This window comes from Polyodon spathula, chromosome 3, assembly GCF_017654505.1.
Source record: "Polyodon spathula isolate WHYD16114869_AA chromosome 3, ASM1765450v1, whole genome shotgun sequence".
Classification (NCBI taxonomy): Eukaryota; Metazoa; Chordata; class Actinopteri; order Acipenseriformes; family Polyodontidae; genus Polyodon; species Polyodon spathula.
Genome location: NC_054536.1, coordinates 26,416,986 through 26,433,756, shown reverse-complemented (window position 1 = coordinate 26,433,756; position 16,771 = coordinate 26,416,986).

Sequence of the window (16,771 nt, the reverse complement as noted above, 5' to 3'; positions counted from 1 at the left end):
TAAAAGAAAAAAGAAAGCTTTTAAAGTACATAGTGCTAACAAAATAATTCTAGTAATTCTGACATTTTTTTCTGGGTTTATATATTTTTTTAAATACACTCAAAATCTTATTTCCTACAAGGACTCAAATGCCTAGAAGCAACTCACGTGGGTCACGTGTTCCTTCAATGGGAAGTACAGCTTGGAAAAGATACATTCAGAAGTTATTGTTTGCAAATGCTATGAAAAAATATCAAAGACATGTTTGACATCATATGTATGTCTTTCATATAGGAAAATATGAGATTTACAAAGTGATTATAATACATATTTTGTTTAGCCACTTTAAATAATTTTTGCACTTTAAGTACTGAAAATGCTATCTAGTCACAAGGTGTAGCTTAAAATCAAGTATTGACCACCATAATGTTTGGTTCAAGACAGACTTTGTAACTTTTATGCATTGGGTTTGCATGCCAGCTTTAGAAACACCCCATAGTTGTATACTGCTTGAAAAATCTGCAGTTATTCTTTTTTTCTTTTGGTACATGTCTCAAGTTACAGCACTCCCCACCCCCCCAAAAAAAAACATAAGTACAATGATGCATAACTCAGAAGCATGTTTAATTAGGTTTCAAATTCAGACAGGTTTGGTACAAAAACAGGCTTCTCCAACACAATTCCAGCCTCCTGGCTTATGGCTGTCACAGTGTGAGCCCTGCTTTCAAGCGCAGTCTACGGTGGCAGTCCTGCAGTCAGGAGGGTCTCATCGAGTTCTGAAATCAAAACACACGGCTGCTATTCAGGCCAGTGTTCTTTGCATGAATGTGATGTGTCAAGTGCTGGATGGGGCGTCCTTCCATAGGAAAGCGTCTCGCCCAGGGGAGGCAGAGACTGGCATAAGCTTCCTTACAGTGTAGCAGCAGATTTGCTGACCCGTTGGGCAGATGGGCTTCAATGTCAGTATTGGTCTTCTCAGGAAAGGTTGTAATGAGAAGAAAACATGAAAAACGTAATGACACCCCAAGGCACACATAATGATCTTATTTAAAGTGCACAGAGCTAACAAAACAATTCCAGAAATTCTGTAGGTCTCACATTTTTCACATTTTCCTCTATGAAAGACGTATATATTATGGTCATTTATATAATGATATTAGTGAAAAATGTATTGATCACTCCTTGCAGATACTTCAATGCTATCACTTCATTAGGCTGCATGAAAGAACACAGTGGACATTTGAAAGATATTAGTTATAGGAAAATCAGGAATTGAAGGTGAGCTCCAATATTGTTGTTCCAGTATGGAATTTCTGTTATATTTCTATATTGTTCTATCCAGCTGACTGGCTTTGTTTGTTGCTTGCACATCTGTATTGTTTTGTCTTTTTTGTTCCTGGTTTTGAAAAATCATGATGTTGTGACGTTTTCAAACAGTACAGGCTAGTAAGGATAGCGAACAGTTAGACAGCAAATGGTGAAAAATTATTTTATTAAAAAATAGCAATACGGGAGAGTTTTATGCCTACGGATAAATGTATATATATATAGATATATATAGATATATATATATATATATATATATAATAAATTTTGACAGTGGCAGATACATATGTCACTTCTCCAAAAAGGTATTGAATCTCCTAATTTGTTCCTTTTTTATATTTAGAACTCTTGGGTGAATGGATGGCCAGTTGCTGTCTTTCTCTTTCTCTCTCGTAAAAATGGTTTTGCTGTTCATTTTTCTGCAAGGTGCTGAACATTGTAGTGACTGACTGGAGAGTGGCAGCACTCTCTCTTCTCCTGTGATCCCTGCAATCACTCTGTGCCCCAGAGGGACATGCATTACTACTTCACCCGTGCTGCCATGTCTTCTGACTTTTCTGTCACTGCAAATGCCTTCTTGTGGACATACCCTGCTGTGATTGAGCATTACGAGGTGTTTTATGCCTCTGTGCGTTAGTCCATAAACCAATTAGTGCTCAGAGTAAATGATACGTATAGATAGCAGGGCAGCAGGTTCATGCCGGGGTCAGTCGACACAGAGCTTTGAGCTGATGCCAAAGTATACGATGACATTATAGACCAAATTGATTCCCAATTTTTACCTACCCTCTTACTGTCTGTGATGCTGCTGAACATGTATGTCGTCCATTTTTTGTTATCACCTGTCACTTCAGAGAAGCACATGCATAAAGACATTGGAGCAATCATCTTTTTTTTGTTTTTTTTTTAGTTAATTTTATATTTGATATTTTCCTCTTAGCTGTTCAGGTACCTAAAGTAATTTCTGAATCTTTACATGAAAACCTGTGCAGGACAAGATGCATACAGCACTGACATCAAACACTAGTTAAAATTTCTATTATCTTCTGATTTTAACAGTGCTATAATACAGCAACAGAAGTAACTCCAGTAATTCAGTTATTTTATAATAATATATATAATTTCAGTGATCTTTGAATAGATAGAAAGTATTGCTGTCCTTACATTGTAGACCTTTTTTTTTTTTTTTTTTTTTTTTTGCATGACTTCCTGCTGCTTTTTGCTATTGGACTGGGAGGCTCAGTTAGTCAAGAGTATTTTCTCCAAGGCTGATTAACCGGAACCTGGACTATGTGCAAAAAGCCCAAACTCATTTACAGGGCTGAGGCCTATTTTTTATCGCTGATAATGTAACAGTGTTTTGTTTTAACTAACTTAATAGTTTAACTTCAGATGTTTTATAGGAAAGCAACACACATTAGCCCAGAATTAAATTAACTGAATTAAAAAGACACATACCTGTTCCCTTGAGATCTATTATATGTTTCCTGGTTTAGCAGGCTTATTATTATTAAAGTATGGGGAAACTCCAGTACTGCCGCAAAAAAAAAAAAAAAAATGGTATATTTAACATGATTATTTGTGTAGGTGTGGGAACTTCTAAAATGGACCAGTATAAATGTTTCTGTGTACCCTTGTTTATAATATCTCTTGTTAAAATGTAAAAAAAAAAAAGATTATCAAAAACTTGAGAAGAACATATTTGCCTTTGTTTGTTTAAAACAGTTAACAAAAATTAAAAAAAAAAAAAAAAAAAAAAAAACGTATTTCCCTTGTTGAGTCACATCTGATCATCATTCCAAAGGCTATGTAGTCCTCACATTAATTAGACTTCACTGTACATCATATTAAAAGTGCTTTCTCAGATGAAGGTTTATGTGTTTTGACAGGGAGGTACTGTACCTCCAGCAGAGCTTTAATTTGAGCTGTCAATATGGCCCTGGGAAACTTCATTGGAATAAAATGCATTTTAGCCAGAAACGTTACTATGTGGCAAACTGTATAGTATTTAACAGCTATTATATTTAAAACTGTCTTTTCTAGGTGAGACTAAAAATGAATACCTGGGACTTATTCATTCCTTTTTAGTGTTGATGGTAGTACAAAATGGTAAAATCCTAGTAAAAGCGTGTTCACAGATGAGTATGGTGAATAATTGTAAAAATAACACAATACATACAGTAGAACCCAAAGGATAAAACATGGTAAAATGATTGCTGTACACATTTGCAATGCCAAATTAATTCATGACCACAAAATGCTAAATACTGTGTAAGCAACAAAGAAACCAATACAAGGACTTCCCAGTGCAGATAAATGTAGACCTAGAGCACGTCTTCAAGGCCAGAGCCGGCATCAGGAGGGGTGCAAGGGATGCAACTGCACCCGGTCCCAGACTTTGGGGGGCCTGGCCCTGAGTCTTTTTTTTTTTTTTTGAGCCACTTTAATGACAAGATGTAAAAAATATATAGGCACTGTCTATTCCACTGGGATTAGAAAAAGAAAACGTAGCAAGGTAGTATCAAATTACAGCTGACGTATTGTCTATCTGGAGGCGGGGCGCAGAGCGAGCGCTCTGGCAATAGGTCAGTGTTCAGGTCATGTAATTGATCTGCTGGGAGATATACTAAAGGCTTAATTTTGTGAAACCAAACAGAACGATTTGGCAAAACTGTTCGTGGAACAGCCCGGTCTGCTTGAAGAGCAGTTCCACAAAGTGAAACATTGCGGCGCATGAAACTGTTTGGGGGAACAGCCCGGTCTGTTTGAGGAGCAGTTCCACAAAGTGAAACATTGCGGAGACCCGCAGGTACAGCAATGGACACAAGTTTTGCATCACCTACATTCTTTTTTGGATTGAGACATAATTAAAAAAAAAAAAAAAAAAAAAAAAAAAAAACTAGATGAACATAATTTAGGTGTTTTATTTAATATCATGTAATCAAATCATGTAAACTACAGAATGATATCGTAAAAGTCTACTGGAAGCTGTAATAGCAGTAGAGTATTTTATGGTGGATTTCGAAATGTCACATTTAATTCACAGTCTTGCACCAGGGCCCAGTAATTCCTAGTGTCGGCACTGTTCAAGGCACTGGGTCTAACACATTACTTTTTTTATAGGTCTCAGCCTGTACCCGGTGTTTTGGTTTTTCTATGGTAAGGTGGTTCTCTACAGTTTTATTTTTATGCATCATCCTAAAATCATCAAATTTAGAATGGGTATCCCTAAATTTTTATTTTATATACTATCTTCCGCACTTTTTTTCCCTTAAATGTATAGACCCACCCTGATTATTCTATGCCAGTTAATCATGCATGTAATGTAATAACCCATCTCCAAAGACAAGCTGAAAATATATTCAAGAGTTATTCCTTGTTCTTGTTAACAGGGTTTCAAGCCTCCCTGTGTTCCATTTAACTATTGTATATTCATTATCTTTTCTAAAACATTTTATCACTGCAAACCACCATAAACCGCTTTCACACTGGCACTTCTACCAGGGTCCGGACCCGGATTCTGGCTATCCGAGTCACTATCCTGCAAAGTGTAAAACTACATACCTGGGTCATACACGGGTTAACCTGGGTCACAGCGACCCTCCTCAGGATGTGGGTTCACACGCTTTATCCCAGGTAGAGCGACACAAAATTTACAATAGCCAATGAAATAACAAACAGCCACATCAGTGAAGGTTTCACTTCCGCAAGGAACTGTTTGTTTATTCAGTTTAGCCATATTTTTGTTGCTTGAGCCTCACCATGAGCCAGATTGCAGCATGTAGAAACATTTACTCTAATCAATATTTTGACCGATGGTTCAATCCAGAGAAGCTTGGATGGAAGCATCTATAACAAGCTGCTTCCTGGTTAACCCTGCTTTATCAAAAGCAGCACGAAATCGCGTAGCTGACCAGCATGACACAGGGTCCTGACCCGGGTAGATTCTGACCTGGGTAGAGCATGCCAGTGTGAAAGGGGCTATATAGGTTTTAGTAAGATAAACCACTTAAAACCACTTAAAGCAGCAGACCAGTGAACTTATCTTGTGCTGGCCCATACACCAATATATCTTATGTTACAATATGAGACTGAAATATTTGATTATTTAGCGGTAAAGATTGTAAGATCATTCTTTTTTCCTTCATGACATCATGACAACCATACTTGAACGACAGATACAACAGACACCAAATTAAGTATTTCAATCAATTCCTCATATCAAATGCTCTAACTCCAGCCTGATTCAGACCCAAAAGGATAGGAGAAGGTGCCTTGGTCGGGATAGCTGCCAGGTTGTGAAGGGCTCAAAGTAGATGGGCTTGGGGGTAACCATTTCCAGTCTTATTTCCACAGTGATTGAGATCCCAGTCCTATGAAGAGCGTGCCCTTTTCTCTGGTCGTCTTTAATCAGCACACACCTTGTTGCACTTGCATGAAGAGTATTGGCACGCTAAGTCTTAACCCTTTCACTGACTTTACTATTATAGCACACATTGAACCAGCATTGACTAAGTATAGCTCCAGTAGGTCACTGGAGTCTAATGAACCACACTCTATTTTTTTAAAGGCCTCAGACAGTTTTGAGATTTTGTACTCATTTTTTTGTTATTTATCCTGTGGTTATATTTTTCACGAATCATCCTATGTGTATTTTTTTCATTAGAGGAACATATTTGTTTTTTTTTTTTTATTTTTAAAAACAAGCATAGGGAACCCTGCTGTTATTTTTTCCCTATTATTATTATTATTATTATTTATTATTATTATTATTATTATTATTATTATTATTGTTATTATTATTATATATTATTTGTTATCCTCACAATGTTAAAAGATTTTTCCATGTATATCATAAACTATAGAACCACTTTAATCTGAATAAGCCACACTATAGAAATGGTAGCATTTAACTTTCAATGTTCCTAGATATAAGTATGTTAATTATAGATCATATCAAGGATATATAAAATATTTAATATAAAAATATAAGTATTGCTTAAAGTACAAGTTTATCATAATCAGAAATCAATATATATTTTTAAACCTGTTTCGTTTCAAATGAATCAGTAACACTTAATTTACTGGATGGCACCCTGTAATGTTTTTTTATTTTATTTTTTTATCAATTTGCTTATTGAAATAGGTGAAACCATACTTGGCAGTCAAGATGTCTATGGAACGTCTAAATGTGTGACCACCCCTGTCTCTTTTACATTGTATTTCAATATATTTTCTGCTGCCACACTTCAGTATATGTTTTAAGATATAGTCCTTATGGGATGCTCCCTCTGCAGCTGTGGCAAATGGAAACTCTCCAGACAAATATCTCTAGAAATTGCAGCAGCATACCCTTAGTGTTCCCTTTTCAGACCACATGCTTCAGAATTCAGTTTTTAGGGGTGCCATGGTTGAAAAGTTGATATTGTTGCTGGAATAGTTAGTAAGCCTGGTAAATAATGATCTAAGAAGACTCAACAATTGTAAATGACAATGAGCACACTCTGGCAGGATATTACTTGCAATGGAAATGTAACTGATATCCTGTCACGGGTGGCCTATTTAGATTTTATTTAATATAAATGTGATGAAATGGGACAGTTTGATCTTTAAATATGTTAAACAACTTGTTGTTGTTTTTGTTTTTTTTACTGTTTTTTTTTTTTTACAATAAAGGATCAAAAGGGTGCCTCAGACTGGATTTATTTGTCATCTGGTGGGGGCTGCACTCAGTGTGAAGGAAAGTGTGGGTTGGGGGTGAATACATGTGTATGAGGATGTGTGGTTTTGTGTGTTGATCAGGGCCTGTGTGAATATTTTTGTGTACGAGTAGGTCGTATGTGTGTGTGGGAGTGGGTGTTTATAGGTGCAGGTCCTTACTGCTTTTAATGGAACATGAAAATGCTTAAAGTCTTCTTAATTCACAAAAGTGTTCTCAAAATTAATAACCATTGCTTTTGAGGACTGCTGCAACCTAAATTTGTTGTTATGCCAAATTAATGGCAATAAGGGTGATGTATTCTTAGATAAATCTAAAATACTGGATAAAAAAGATATTTGTTTTACCTGCAACTGATTAGACTATATATGTTTGTTTTTAATACTTTAATCTTCTGCAAAGATGTCTAATAATCACACATACATACACACATATCTATCTATCTATCTATCTATATATATATATATATATATATATATATATATATATATATATATATATATATATATATATACACACACAGTACTGTGCAAAAGTTTTAGGCAGGTGTGAAAAAATGCTGTAAAGTAAGAATGCTTTCAAAAATAGACATGTTAATAGATTATATTTAGCAATTAACTAAATGCAAAGTGAGTGAACAGAAGAAAAATCTAAATCAAATCGATATTTGGTGTGACCACCCTTTGCCTTCAAAACAGCATCAATTCTTCTAGGTACACTTGCAGAAAGTCAGGGATTTTGTAGGCATATAGTCAGGTGTATGATTAAACAATTATACCAAACAGGTGCTAATGATCATCAATTCAATATGTAGGTTGAAACACAATCACTAACTGAAAGAGAAACAGCTGTGTAAGAGGAATAAAACTGGGTGAGGGACAGCCAAACCCAACTAACAAGGTGAGGTTGCTGAAGACAGTTTACTGTCAAAAGTCATACACCATGGCAAGACTGAGCACAGCAACAAGACACAAGGTAGTTATATTGCATCAGCAAGGTCTCTCCCAGGCATAAATTTCAAGGCAGACAGGGGTTTCCAGATGTGCTGTCCAAGCTCTTTTGAAGAAGCACAAAGAAACGGGCAACATTGAGGACCATGGAAGCAGTGGTCGGCCAAGGAAACTCACTGCAGCAGATGAAAGACAGCTTACTTCTCTTCGCAATCAGAAGATGTCCAGCAATGCCATCAGCTCAGAATTAGCAGAAAACAGTGGGACCCTGGCACACCCATCTACTGTCCGGAGAAGTCTGGTCAGAAATGGCCTTCATGGAAGACTTGCGGCCAAAAAGCCATACCTCCGACGTGGAAACAAGGCCAAGCAACTCAACTATGCACGAAAACACAGGAACTAGGATGCAGAAAAATGGCAGCAGGTGCTCGGGACTGATGAGTCAAAAAAAGAAAGCAGTTTGTTCGCTGAAGGGCTGGAGAATGGTCTCCTCAATACTGAGAAGTACAGGCAGATACTTATCCATCATGCAATACTATCAGGGAGGCATCTGACTGGCCCCAAATTTATTCTGCAGCATGACAATGACCCCAAACATACAGCAAAAGTCATTAAGAACTATCTTCAGCGTAAAGAAGAACAAGGAGTCCTGGAAGTGATGGTGTGGCCCCCACAGAGCCCTGATCTCAACATCATCGAGTCTGTCTGGGATTACATGAAGAGAGAGAAGCAACTGAGGCTGCCTAAATCCGCAGAAGAACTGATGTCCAAGATGTCTGGGCCAACCTACCTGCCGAGTTCCTTCAAAAACTGTGTGCAAGTGTACCTAGAAGAATTGATGCTGTTTTGAAGGCAAAGGGTGGTCACACCAAAAATTGATTTGATGTAGATTTTTCTTCTGTTCACTCACTTTTCATTTTGTTAATTGATAAATATAAACTATTAACATGTCTATTTTTGAAAGCATTCTTACTTTACAGCATTTTTTCACACCTGCCTAAAACTTTTGCACAGTACTGTGTATATATATGTGTGTGTGTGTGTGTGTGTGTGTGTGTGTGTGTGTGTGTGTGTTATATCAATAACCATGCTGTTCTACTAAATAATTAGTTGTTATAGTCCTAGTTACCAAGAACTGTGTGTGCGTTTGGTGTTCAATGAACAGTTTTGTAAACCTATATCTTAAAATCTCAGAAATTTAACCTGGGAAGTTTTGTTTATATACCATATTGTGGTGTGAAATATGGAAAGCAATTCACTTTCATTGGGATTCCAAATCTTGTTTCCATGAGATATAAGGACATTTTTGGATAAGCCAACCACACAATGTGCAGCCTGCCACAGAATGACTGATTCTGTGATTCAGACTCAGAGCTGAAGCAGACTGACTATTTTATTAAAACTTAACATTAAAAAAAAAAAGAAAGTCCAATTGCACTGGTCACATAATAGCTATAACTAAAGAATGACTCACTAGAGTAAAAGCCAGCACTCTGTCTGTGATCTAGTCATACAATCAATGTGCACTGTAGTTATCACTTAAAATGTATGGATATATCGTGAGGACATTTTTTGCCAAATCTTTATCACAGCCCAAAGCACAATGCAAATGATAATGTAGTGTACAGCACTCTCAACAGGACTAGACAGAACTTTTGCAATGGAATCACTTCCAAGCTGGTGTTTGTCTGGCTAAAACAGCATCTGAAATGACCTGTATTTAAAAGGGCCAGTGCACAAGACCTGTTTTTTTGTTTGTTTGTTTGTTTTGTAATCATACTGGGACACGTTTGGAAATAAAACCATATTGTAATAGATTATATTTCAATTTAATGTAATTTATATTCAGTTTTAAGTAGTATACATATATAAAATGGCTGCAGTGTATTTTCAGACTGCATGGAATGACATTGAACATTCTGAAGAGAACAGTCACACATGCTTCATCTGTTTTATTTTTAATTTGTGATTTTTTTTTCATTGATTTTACAAACTAACTTCTAGTCATACCCTTTGCTATAGACCACATTGTCAATTTGTAACTAAACCATTGGAGTAAACATAAGGGAAACTACAGCCCAAAAAGTGATTAGATACCAGAAATAAGTACTAATTTCTAAATCTTAGAGATGTATTTCAAATATTTGCATATCCCGAGTTACAGTAAAAGAACAAGAACCACTAGTTCTTCCACAAAATAAAATAAGGACCAGTGATGATGCCAATGCCTTGCATGTCCCTTTTTATTAGGTCTTAGTACAAAATATCACTCCATACAACTTTGAACTGTTTAATTGTAACCATTAATCGGCTTATGTATTTTTAGATTATCGTAGGAACATAGAACCAGTAGCAGTACTAGTTGTTTTTGGTAAGGGAGATTTTGTAGGTGTATAGTCAACAATGCTCCTTATTCCTCAGTCTTATATACACAGGTCTACAACAGACCCTTTCAGCCTGACTACACAAATAAAGTACAAGGCCCTGTACACAGACTGAAGTACGCACTTAGGCACAGAAGTTAAATGCTAAACCTATCTCAAACACCTTGTTTGATTGCAATGGGATAAAGATTCTCTCAGCCAGAAGTACACTCAACACGCTTTCTTCCAACCCCAATCAATAGATGTTTTAGATACAAATTCTCCTGTGCAACCTACCTACCGCTACTGTATACTGGCTATAATCCGTTTCTGTACTGTACAGCAGCCTCCACCGAGACACCCCTGAAAACTCTACAAGCTGGCTTGCCTGGCATCTGCCAGCACATCTTTAGCAAGTTGGCAGTCAGATCACCCATCACAGGTTGTAATCAAACCGGCCTCATGCAGCATCCCCCTTCCGGCTGATTAATCATAATGTAATTTTAATTAAAAACCACGGTGTCAAAGGGTTTAGCTGTTTGAGAAATGAGCACAGATTGCAGCACAGTGGCAGCCCTCACTTGGTTAGAGGAAATGCATCCTGACAATCTGGGTGCCCAGGCCAAAATAAACAAAACCTGCAATTACTGAGCTCTGGTTGTGAGGGTATGCTGTCGTGACAACCGGCCCTTGGTGAGAACGTGGGTACAGTAGTTTTACTGCAGATGAACCAACCAAGGTGTTTTTTTTTTGGTTTCTTTGTTTTAAAGGGGCAAAAGAGAAATAGTAGTTAAGGATCTAGTAATATGTTGCTGTTACTGTATTTAAAAAAAAAACTGTTTTGAGGAAACTTTATAATAGGTCAGTGTCGATTAAAAAATAACAGACTGTTCCATTTACGGGGGGGGCAGGGAGTGGGTTACATTTCTTTCACAGCTACTGTTTACAAAGATTATAACAAACAGTTTACTAACAAGGTATGTAATCACAAATACTTCTGAGAACAATAAACACATAGGCCTAGCAGCCAACTTTAATTATCTGTGCGAACTCCTACATCACACCTCCATTTTCCATAATAGACGCCTGGTAAAAAAAAAAAAAAAAAAAAAAAGGAAAAAAGCTCGGTGGAAGTAAGCTAACTATTTCACATTTGTGGTTAGAAGTACATAACGTACGGTAAATCGAATATGCCATCAAAACACAAGTCGGGGTGTTCAAAGCAAAAAAAAAAAGCAGAAAAGCCACGCAGTAATTTCTCAAAAAGAAGAAGAAAATTTAAAAAAATTAAATTTAAAAAAAATGTACAGTAAATGGTTTAAAAGTGGGCCGACAGCAGATGGAAGTATAGTGCGGCAGCGGAACTGCCAACCTCATCCTCGCACGAAAAATAAACAGTTGAGCCACAGGAAAGACATGAATCAGAGACATCGGATTGGAAATGTACAACAACAGCAAATACAAGGTCAGGCACCTTTTATGTAATTTTATGATCCAACTACTTGGACTGACTTTTGTACCAAAGAGCTAATAGTTGAAATCATGAAACATAAACACGTGGAGCTAAATAAACTGACATTGAATTCCCCACAAATCACACATGATTTGTACTCATTTTTGGAACAAAACTTCAATTAGATTTATTTTGTTGAGTTGTTTTTTTTTTTCTTTTTAAGGGGGGCGTCTACTTCACACTCTTGCACCAGGGCCCACTGGATCGTAGCACCGACCCGGATTATGTGTGTTAAATTAGCTGAGGTACTTTAGACAGTAGCAGCGTTTGTCCCGCGTTGGCTCCATGCAAAGCTTGATCCTGGGGACCCTATTCTTAATAATAATAATAATAATAATAATAATAATAATAATAATAATAATAATAATACGCTTCCATGACTTTCACTCAGGACAACAACGACACGGGCACAGTTAGAAATTAAACTTTCGTTGCAGCAAAGCCTGCAATTATAGAGGAATCTGGTGCACGATCGATATCTGCCCTAGTCCAGTCAAACGTTCCCGCGACGTTGTAGAAAGTAAACAGTTTTTGATTAATGTCCTGTTTAGATGAGAAAAAGCTTCTGTCCCCTGAAGGTACTGCTACAGGCACCATCAAAAGAAGACGCGAGGCAATACTGAGGTTAGGCTACAGGTCCAGAAAATGTCCTTAGATGTAGTCGAGCATAGCAAGAGCAAGAGGCGAGGACGATACATCGGCTGGAAATATATTTATTTTAATTTGTTTCCAGGTTCGTTCAAACACGCCTATGCAAGTATTCCCCTCACGTTTGCATAGCTAATGGCACGTGCAAGCAAACTTTGTAGTCTGTTGAAATTAGTACCGTCTTCAGTACGAATTTACTGTCTTCATCTTAAACCGCATGTTACATGATAACAAGGCACATGTTGACATATACTTATGCACAGCTTTATGGCCTGTAGCATATTGATAAAAAAAGAACAGTAGAATAGCTAATAAGTCATTCATTCTGGTGCAGACTTGAGGTGGATATAAGTTTTTTATAGTAACTGAGCCTTGCTGCCTCAGGGCTCCATGCAATTGCATGGGTTGCTTGTGCCTAACACCTCTGCTATACTTTAGCTAAGATACCAGTACATTGTAATGTGAAAGTAGAGGATTCATCTGTGCAATTTGTTTTTTGTGTGACCTGCTTGCCGATGTGTTGTGATGGCTGTGTTTTATAGGATTATATCTTGGACTGTTGCCTTCCTGGATCTGTCTCCCTTGTAGATTTTAAACACAACATGATAATAAAATAAAACACGACTGCTGTTTGGGTCAATTAATACCCCCGGTGCGTTTGGTGATCGCTAAATGAATTGTGTGTGACTGTTTTGTAGCATTGATGATGGGCATACAATGACCAACAGCAAATTTAGTGTGATAAATCCTTGGCTGTTATTTTATTAAAATCTTTTATTTAATTCTCCATTAAATCACAGTTCTCTGAACCTCACCAATAACCCCTAAAAATTACATTGGTGTTGAAATGATCAGACCACTCTGTGTTTTGTTTTGTTTTTTTTTCCAATGTATTTCCAGTCTCAGTGAGGTGTATTAGAAGGTTAGTTGTTTCCATCCCTGGCCTCAAAGACAGTTTAACCCCAATACAAAACTCTTGTGGAACTTCAAGACCTTTAAACTGCAGGTACATTTGAGGATACCTGGTGACATTAATCGGTAAAGCTTTATAGTCTATAATCTGTACACTTTATAATTCAAATGTAATAAGACAAGAACAAGTGTATGATTTACTGTTGAATCAAAGTTAAGGAAACAATTCATACGTAACCCTTACACTAACAACAATTAACCATGAAAAAGTTCACATTTTAAAATGTGAGTAACTATTAAATCGATCTCAAACGTCACCTGCAGAATGTGCAACAATTTATTTCTTTATTAATAACGTAATTACCTAGCAATTTTGTTTTAGTTCATACTAATATTAAGCCCTAATTGCAAAAAGTTGTGTTTATTTAGTCTGTTGAAAATGTTGCTGTTAAAGAAACCAACAGCAGTCTAAACCAGATTAATGAATATCATACTTAATTTAATTTAGCAAAGTCAACTTGACATAAACAATTAAAGCTTGGTAAATTGGGTACATTATAAAATAAATAAATACATAAATTATCATGTGCATTGCAATTACATTTCAAATATACTGCCAGTGTTTATATACTGTAAAACTGGCCACATTTCAGCATGTTATTGCACTGTAATTATACGACCACACATGTCTTATTGCATTGTAATTACATCTCAAGTACTAGTGTTAGCAGCAGGAACCAGGCACCTGGTGTACCACTAACCATGTGCAATCTTAAACGGTTGTTGTAAAACAGAGACCTATCCCATTACAACCGGTTTTCTCACTGAAAATGTGACGCATCATCTAATTATTTGACAATGAGCTCACAACAATCAACAACACAGAGTGGCTGCTTTGCTTCCCCATCACTAACTTTGAAAGTTCACAACAAATACCTCTTGTCATCATTTCTAATTACTCTGTGATTCAGTGGTACAAACAGATACATTACGATGGTGCGATTGAGGGAGTATTGTGGTTGAGGAATCATATCATCATAAAGAACCACTGCCAGTGCGTACCAGTTTGAAAGTCTGTCACGTGCCAGTACTGGCACACGTACCACAGGTTGACAACCACTGACCTGAAGCATTACCAATATAAATCTTTAAATCACAATCAAGAATAGAGTTTATTCATGATGACCTCATCCTTCCACACAATGACATTGAACATCTTAAAAAAAGTACAACCTCTTTCTCCAAGATACCACAGGGCTAATATTGCAGCAATCTTCGGAGGTACAAGGTTCCTCTTGGTTATGTTTTTCAATGTCACGCTGAAAGATTAGGCCACATTTTTACCTCTCATTCATCCTGATAAGTCTAAAAACTTCCTTATTGTTTTGCTGTTGATTAGATGGATTTTATACACTTTATTTTCACCTTGAATGAGGTGAAGTCCATTTTTTCTGCCATGACGCTATAAGTACACTTCCTGTGTTACAGATAATAGGAACCCACTTGAGCATTATGGACCCATGTTCTTTTCTGCCCAAATGAAGCTATGAGGGGTCAGAAGGGGTCCTGTTACCTGTAACATAAGAAGCGAACGGGGAAAGAAAACCAAGTAGCAGTAGTGCTATTGAAAGTCCTGAGTCAAAGTGAAAAATGTACTCAGATAAAGACTATAAAACAAAAGGACCATCATAAAAGTAATAAGAAAAACGTTGTTTATCTGTTTTGAGGTAAGGGGATGGCATTTGTATTACCTCTTTTAAAAGTGGATGGCAGCAAAGGTTGTTTTTAATAATGAAAGAGTAGTTATGATTGGGTAGGTACTTTGGCCAGTTTGTGTGATGCACTGTGTTTAGGGTTTCTAACTCCTGCTGGTCCAAGAACTCATGACAGAAAAGTAAGTTTGCACGCTCTGTGATTTGCTAAACAGGTTGCAATTTGCATCACCTCGATTTCTACAAAGAATCTCTTGTTTAAGGTGGCAGTAGCCTTTGACCCTCCCAGCCAGTGGTTATTTTGCCAGTGGTTGTTCTGAGGGAAACCCCCCTACCATTCTCCATAAACCAGTTCTAAGAACCCATCTGTTACAGTGATATTGCGTTCACAGCTCTTAGAATGGAAATTACTGAGACACCTGAGCAGAGCATGTTACTGGGTAGGCTTTAGATGAAAAAAAGGAAATAAGCTTTCTGTTCATGTTTTTTGCAGTTCTATGATTTTGTACAAAACCAACAGCAAAGCATATCTGAATGTGTCTGCCTTATACTTTATGTACGACAAGGCATAGACCAGTGGTGGCCAAACCGCGGCTCCCAGTGAAATGATGGCTTTGCGGCACTTTGCGGCACAAATCAACCGAGGAAAGAATAAACAAACACAAAGAAAAATCCAGAAAAACACATTTATTATTTTTGTCCTCTGTATTCATTCATGTTTATTATTCTTTCTTCTCTCCCCTTCTCTCTCTTCAGTTTATTTGAGCCTGCATGTTAACTGCAAAGACATTTTTTCACTTGATGACCTCATCACATGCTGCTGCATGGTTATTTCAAGCACCATGGAATATCACTCAAACATCCTTATTCATATGAACTAATCTTGTTTTTATAAAACTGGAGTGTTGGCGCTAGACTAGAGAGTGCATGTTAAATGTTATCTTGCAGGTGTAAAGTGTATATTATATTTACATAGCTTACATTTCATCATGATCAGATACTGTAGTCCCTTTCAAAATAAAGGCATTTGTGCACTTGTCATCTATAGAGCTTGCAAAAGTATTTAATACACACAGCAGTAATACAAAAAGTGCATAGTATATACAGTATAAACAAAAATAATAAAAAAAAGCACCATGGTGTTACATTTCAAGTTTAAAACACTGTAGATTTACAGTACAGTAAAGACACAGAAACTGTAAGACTCTGTAATGTTCTCCCTTGTTTTTGTCTATTTTGCTGCCATCAAGAGATAGTAACTACTGTACTACACAGAGTAAGTGCAAGATTCCCTTACAAGTAGGATCTATTTAAAATGTCTTGTTCGCAAACATTTAGGGGTAGATGTACTAAAATGGGCCAGTTGCAGCTCAAAATTACCACAATTTGCATTTTTGTTGCGACAATTAAAAAAGTATACATTTTGTCATACTAAGAGAAAATATGTTAATGAAGAGAGCCGCAGTATATTTGTTGTGTCCTTTCAGCGAGATCAATAGCATTGCCATATTTTTTTGAACAACTATTGAAAGGCATTTTAATCCCCTTAGATTCAGTGGGGCCCCACCTTCACCCCCAAATAAAACGTGTCTATATCAAAAAGCTTTTCAGAATCACACAGTAGCCCCTCGCTAAACCGGACATGTTTG